The sequence below is a fragment of the Periplaneta americana genome, chromosome 13 (assembly GCF_040183065.1).
Source record: "Periplaneta americana isolate PAMFEO1 chromosome 13, P.americana_PAMFEO1_priV1, whole genome shotgun sequence".
In the NCBI taxonomy this organism is placed as follows: Eukaryota; Metazoa; Arthropoda; class Insecta; order Blattodea; family Blattidae; genus Periplaneta; species Periplaneta americana.
Window position 1 is genome coordinate 137,753,635 of NC_091129.1, and position 8,060 is coordinate 137,761,694.

Genomic DNA, 8,060 nt, shown 5'->3' on the forward strand with positions numbered 1-8,060 from the left:
ATGTTACTCAAAATAACTAGAAATTAAATGAGATTGAAAATAGTGTAGCGACATAGTAATATATAAATAATATGAACAATGTACATTTACAGTACCTTGATTAACGAAAATAAAAAATAACGTTAAGAACTAGTTGTGCAAAAGTGCCACTGATAATTTTCGATGAAATCCGTGTTTGTAAAATAATGTGCTGAAAAGGATGATCTTGTATGAAATTAATTTTCTTACATATATTTTATAATGAAAGTCACCTCTCTGTGTAGTTTTCAAGGATAATTTTTTAATTGTACTCATTTATTTCCTTAAGTAACTCCATCTTGTTTTAATTTCCGTTTACAAACAAATTCACATTTTCTGTAAAATTTCTGAATTATTTCTACATACACACGTGGCAGAGCATGACTTTTTTTTTTGTTAAGTCTGCATAATATGATGAAGTGTGATCGTAATGATGATAAATACTTTCTAATCCACCTTATCGTGATAACAAAGCTGTATATGATGTCATCAAAGAATGCTTCTTTCAAGGCGTTTTCTTAATTTTCGAGCACTCTAGCTTCAGTTAAGGTTTCGTCTAACAAATGAGGGATACTTTGATCATTGTTCGTTATAGGTGCCTGTTGTCAGAGTTGAAGTGTGGTATAGATTTTCTGTGCACACATTGTTACACCAGCAAGGATCAGAAAAATGACGTGTAAATGACAAGCTTATTGCTGACACTGGATGGATTTGATATTTTATTTGCGATTTAAAATACATTGTAAGGAATTCGTGTATTTGGTGAGAGTACCCATATATTTGTGTGACACAATAAGTGCAACAACAAAGACTATTTAAAAGAAAACTCACCAAAACAAATATGAAAAAAGACCCATTCCTGGCTCCTCTTTAGCATGTGCATGGGACATAAACACGTATGCAAGTCAGTAATTAGAAGAGAGACATAAAGTGAGAATAAAATTTTGTAGGCATTGTTTCTTGGTAAACATGTGCAGAACAAGGAATAGAAGCTATGACACGTGAAGGGGATGATTTTGGAGAGTATGTGAGTTAGGAGACTGTTATTGATATTTGTTTATATTTAGACACTCGATAAATTGAACACAACATATTCCTCAGGGACTTCATAATTCGCAAAAATAAATAAATAGAAACATATAATGTATTATATGAAGCTATATATGCCCCTGATACACACACATGCACATTATCTTTATCCCCCCTCCCTCCCCACAACTGTGACTGCAAATATACTTATTTAGAACAATACAATTTTCAATCGCTTCTTTGTATTAATGCACAAATATGTTTAAAAAAATTAACTTCCTTTCTCTCTGTGTCCCTCTCTTCTTTTGTGTATACCAAGCATTTTTTTTTTTTGTAAAAAATAGTAGTAGTAGTATCTATTGCCCAGGCACTTGGAAGTTCTCCATTTGCCTTTTAGCTTCCCAGTATAATTTAGAGTCCTAACCTGAAGATTTGATGCCAAAGCTGGACATCTTCGTAGTTGTTTTTGATTCATCAAAGAGTCTTCTAGGTTACACAGGATACATTTTGGTGAACCAAAGATTTCAATTTCAAACAGGTGTGCTGCTAAACAGGATAAATCCGTAGTTGGGATGTGGAAAATGAGACCAGTATATGTGCAGGCTTTAGTATTTGCAGATGATATTGTGCTCATAACAGATATAGAAAGCAAACTACAAAAGGCAGTGACGGAATTCAAATTCAAATTTATTTAAAATTTACATTTGAATTGAATACATATGAATAGGTACCCGAAATGAGCATAATGCTCGTGCTTGGGTACAGTCCAGTAGTCTACATAAATTTTACAGGGTTCAAATAATAATGCTGATGATATAAATAATAGTAACAATAATAATAATAATAATAATAATAATAATAATAATAATAATAATAATAATAATAATAATAGAATAATCGTGACAAAAATGATACAAAGATTGTAATACAAAATAATTCATTAATAATAATAATAATAATAATAATAATAATAATAATAATAATAGAATAATCGTGACAGAAATGATACAAAGATTGTAATACAAAATAATTCATTAATAATAATAATAATAATAATAATAATAGAATAATCGTGACAGAAATGATGCAAAGATTGTAATGCAAAATAATTCAATAATAATAATAATAATTATTATTATTATTATTATTATTATTATTATTATTATTATTGTTATTGTTATTATTATTATTATAATAACAGTGATAAAACAAAAATATTTACAATAATAAAATAAATACTAAGACGGATAAAATAAAATATAAAACCACTAGCGAGAGTTAACACATCTTAAATAAGCATATAATAACTGGAAAAAATGACGAACTCGAAAATCAACAGAAAAGTTCGTTGTATCGCAGACGACAGCAACCGCCGTATTGACATTGTGTTGTGCATTAATAGTAGTAGAGGGGAGCTGAAAGTCTACGTAACTGCCGTTCTCTTCGAATCTTCTCGTAAAATCATGGGAAGTTAATGCTGTAAAAACAAAATGTCTATGAGTCAAACTGTTCATTATTACCAGGATAAATACCAATAATACTGAAATATATTAATCAAGTTTCAGTTATAGATCTCTCCTTTTGTGCAAGAGGTATCATATCAAAATATTTTATGAATGGCGGGGAAAATATAAATTTCAAGAACTTTCTAGTGACAAGATACAGAGATATATGGACAGAAACATTGTCAGAAAGGGGTATGAGAGTTAATATGAAGAAAAGTCAAGTTATGATGGTTACAAGGACGGAGGAACAGGTGGAAAATATAGAGATCGTGTGCTCAGGACAAAAATTAGAACAAGTTGAGTCCTACAACTACCTTGGAACCCGAATACACCAAACAGGAAAACTCCAACTAGAAGTCCGTAACAGGGTCCAAAAGGCAACCTCAGCATACTTCGCAATTAATATTATATTTGGAAAGTCAGAGTTGGAAAAGGAAACAAAGACTAGGGTTCAGAAAGTAATTATAGAACCAATATAAATATATGGATACGAGAATTGGGTCTTAAGAAAAAATGGTTTAAGTAGGGTGAATGCTGTACAGATGAAGGTACTAAGGAGAATAGCAGATAAAACCAGGAGAGACCAAATACGAAATGAACGCATCAGAGAGGAATTGCAACAAGAACCAGTAGTCAAAAGAATAGAAGAAAAGCAGTTGAGGTGGTATGGACACGTCCAAAGGATGGAGGAAGGAAGGAAGACAAGGCAGTTTGCAGAAGCTAAACCCCAGGGAAGTCGCCCGAAAGGGAGGCCAAGAATAATGTGGGAAGAAGTTATCAAGGAGATAGTACAAAAAAGGGGAAAGTCGATTGCACAAATAAAACTTCTTGCAGCCGACCGGGATCAATATAAGAAATGGATCAGAGACAACCCCTCCACGCTGCTTAGCCGGCAATAAGGAGGTAGTGAAAGAAGAAGAAGAAGAAGTGCTAAACAGTCATGGCCAGTTAGCATTCGAAATTTTGCTACTGCATCATCTCGAGAAGAATCAGATATATGTTCTTTTTCAGTAAGCAATACTGACCAAGATTTATTATTACTGTTTTCTTGAAATGTCTTTAGAATTTTGATTTGAAATTGTATTTGTATGAACAATTTGGCACTGTGATAAGATATCTTTTTCAAGGGTACTTGTAACATTTTAGTTCCTTTCTTTGCCAAACAATCTGCAATCTCATTGCCCATAATACCACAATGGGCAGGGATCCATTGGAGATACAGGTTTTTATTTTGTTTTGCCAGTATGTGTACGGATGATTGAATTTCTGCGATTTTGTAAAAAAAACTATGCGTTCTGTATTAACAGCTGAATGATTTTCCGAGCCTTTTTCTTTGTAAATAGGAAACCTTGAGAACTGCACCATGAGTGGACATCTACATTTCGATAAGTTCTGACAGAACAATTTTATAAAATAGTATGCTTTGACACAGGGTCAATGATATGTACGAGTAATAACTGTTTTTTTGAAGCTGTAGATATTTAATGTGTTGTTCAAGCAGTGATATTGTATGTGATGTCCCAAGACAATCGGTTACTCATTGTCATGCACGTCAACAGCTTAAACCCATGTTTTTTTTGATAATGTTGACAGTTTTCCAACTAAACAGTACTAGCCATCACTGTGTTCCTTACATAATATATTAATGTTTTTCAAACTTTCCTAATCTCCTTGTTATAATAACTTGAGCTGAAAAGTTACAAGATTTTCTGACATTTTTGTATTTGGCACTGAAAAACCAAAGTTGTACATTACAAGTAAATTAATTTGTTTATATCATTATTGCCACATTAGTCAGCCACTATGTGTGCGTAAAGGTACGGTCACACGTCGCTACTTTTGCAGTGCAACTTTTGTACTGCAGCTGCAAAAGTTGCGTGTCGTGTTCACACGTAAGCCAAACGTAGCGCGCTGCACGCAACTTTTCGTGCTGCGTAACCCGGGTGCTGCAAAAGTTGCAACTGGAGGTTGCGAGTCTGTTCACACACAAGGCGCTACTTTTGCAGCCGCAGTCATGCTGCAGGTTTCCATCTCCGTGTTGACTTGTCAATATACATTCTGTGGTTATGTTCGCATTATTAAGAAACTCATGCGAAAGCTTCCTTATCTATTATTTGCTTTTCTGTCGTATCTAGTATTCAGAAATTGACATTATTTTTACTATAAAGCTTTTAAAAACGCCTATATACTTAAATGATAACCAACAGCATATTCACGTAATCAATGTTGGCAACCCTCCTGTTTGGAACTACGCTATGGAAAATTTTAAAAATGAATTATATCGTCAGCAATTATGCTCAGACTGTGTTGTGTATTTAATAACTGTTACAAATAATTTATTTTCATCACATTTAACATTAAAATATATCCAAACAATAAAAGTATCATTGGCACATTTGGGTGGTAACACTGGTCGCAACCGCAGCAAAAGTTTCAACAAAACCGATATCAAAAATGCTGCGGCTGCAACCCTGAGAGCCCTGTTCACACGTCGCTACTTTTAAGCTGCACGCAGCGTGGAAAAGTAGCGGGCAGCAGGTTCGGCAGCCGCTACTTTTCGGGTTGCACCGTTGTTCACACGTCGCAGTACAAGAGTTGCGCAGTTTTTTGTACTGCAGCGCTGCAAAAGTAGCGACGTGTGACCGTACCTTAAGAGTTACTGTGACATTTTTACACAGTTGTATTGTTTTCCTTACCAGAGAGTTAAGCTCTATTTTGTCGTGGGAAATCACATAGTTACATCAGATCGATCCATTACACTTGATGGTCACAAGAGTGGACAAGATGTTCTGATAAACGGGATGGAAACATCCTAGTCATCCAGGTGATGTGAATTTTTGTCCTTGTGAATAAAATGTCATTTGAACAATGTAAACTTAGTCATTTTTATAGGAAATATTCTTGTTGTTATTTTTGGTGCCAGGAATTTCAAGACATTTATCCATTCCTGTTGTAAATAATATGTAAAAATATTGAAATGCAAGGTCAAACAGTTTGGAGGTCTGATGAGCCTCGGTCATATTCATCTGAGGTGATGTGATTTGTTGTTAGGTATTCACTAAGATTTTACTTAAGATGACAAGTTTTATTTTGTACATTTCGATCATTGAGAAGAGATTTATTTATTACTATGATGTACCGAAGTACGTATGATATTTCCGTGCAGGAATTCTGCATACCAAATGATGAAGAATGGATAGAATGGAGAAAAATTCTCTCTAGCACTGGAACTCGAACCCGGGTTCTCAGCTCTACGTGCTGATGCTTTATCTACTAAGCCACACCGGATTGTAGTTCCGATGCCGGACTAAATCCTTTTCAGTTTAAGTTCTACCTCTTTGTTCTACTATGTACAGAGGTGCACTTGTTACGAGTGACTAAGTGGCTGGAGTCCAAGAGAACATATTTCTGTGACACAGTACATGAGGGTAGGCCACCAAAGGGGAACAGATAGGTAGAACTTAAGGGAAGACTCCACTGAAAATCATGAAAATTTTTCCAATTTTTTTTAGCTATTTCACTTATTCAGAATTTACATTTTCATACCCCAAATGGATTCAGCTCAATTCTGATTACAAATACTCGTATGTTTACACTTTTTAAATTAAGGCTGGAAGGGGGTGTGGAATTTAAAGACCTGTCAAAATCGTTTTTCATCGAAGAATTCTTTTTTAAAATTTCTGATTACAAATCTAGTAATTTTTTGTTGGCTCCCTGAAGTTACTAGATGACTGTAGGAGAGGAGAATATTAATTTACATAAATATTCATTTTATTTTCAAATCTATTTTTCTGTGTTCATTTTTGTTGATTCAACACCAACTTTCTTATGCCAAATATTAATCAATCTGGATAAAATTTTTACTGCAAGTATTTATGAGGTAGCTGCATGTTTCTATGCATTTATTTTGTGAGAAATGCTGCTAGTTTATTTTATTAATATTTTTCTTAATGCTGCTAGTTTATTTTATTAATATTTTTCTTAAGAATAAAACGATAACAGCTCCCTGTATTAACAGGCTGCCACAAAGACAGAGCATATTGTGCAATAGGCAGTTGGAAGTATAAATAATATACATATGTTTAAGTTGAAGGGAGTGTTACAACAACAGCGAGTTTACTCCGGCGAATTTCTGGATACGACATCATGAATGCCTAACCTCTAGCGAGTGGCGCGAAGCTATTAAAATGACTGCACATGTGTCTTCCGTACATTCCCTTCCGGGCAGGACTTGGGACAACATCCTCTGTCGGTGATGCCACAGAGAGCCAGAAACACTTGCACATGTCCTGGGCTCTTGTCCGCACGGTGAAGTACTCCGTAACTCACGACACCATAGAATTCGTTCGATGATCGCTGAACAGTTTAGATCAATAAATTTTCAAGTGTTTACAGCTCTTTAAATTCCACGCCCCCTTCCAGCCTTAATTTAAAAAGTGTAAACATACGAGTATTTGTAATCAGAATTGAGCTGAATCCATTTGGGGTATGGAAATATAAATTCTGAATAAGTGAAATAGCTAAAAAAATTTGGAAAAATTTTCATGATTTTCAGTGGAGTCTTCTCTTAAACTGAGAAGGATTCAGTCTGGCATCGGAATTAGAATCCGGTGTGGCTTAGTGGATAAAGCGTCAGCACTTAGAGCCGAAAACCCGGGTTTGAGTCCCGGTGTCAAAGAGAATTTTTTTCCGTTCTACCCATTCTTCACCAGAGATTTATTTGTTTGAATAAGTTGAAATATATATATTTTCAAAGTAAATATGTGGAAAATTGTCATATTAGTACTTATATCTGTATTCGAAAATGCTCATTTTCCCCTCAAGTTCCTATGAACAAGGCATAATACAAGGTAACTGATTAAATTAAGCTTAAGATTTGTATGCAGTAATAAATGAGGACTTTCCAGAGGTCATGTCCGTCCATCGTTAGTGTCAAAATGTAACATTTTTTATAAATAAAATTTAAATTTGTATATGTAATAAGGATTAAAGATAAGCAAGCTGTAAAATACTGACACCTTACATTACAAAACTTTATTGTCTAGAAATGCTGTTTTATTTTTGTTTTTCACGTTCATTTCTTAATAAGGTGATCTAAGATTAATTGCATAATTTTGCTAAGCTATAATGTATAGTTGCAGTGTCAGTCCAAAAGAAGATGCACTATAAAAAAAGCAAATATCTCATGACAGATGTTTGAAAATCACTTTATAATTTGCAGTTAATGACGAGGGACTATGTTTAAACTACATGACAAAGGACATTGGCCAATAATTGGAGTAAAATCCACAGAAAAAGATTAATAAAAATATAAAGTTAATTGTTTAATAAGGAGCACCACATTCCCCTTCCCCAGTTGGTGTGTTGAGATATAAAGAAAAAATTGTCTATTTTAAATGTTCGAAGTATCGAAAAAAATAATATCTTTAAATATTTTCACGAGAAAGTAAATGTTTTAAATTATTTATATTTTTTTATCCAAAGAGTAGCAGTATTGATTCGCGTTTT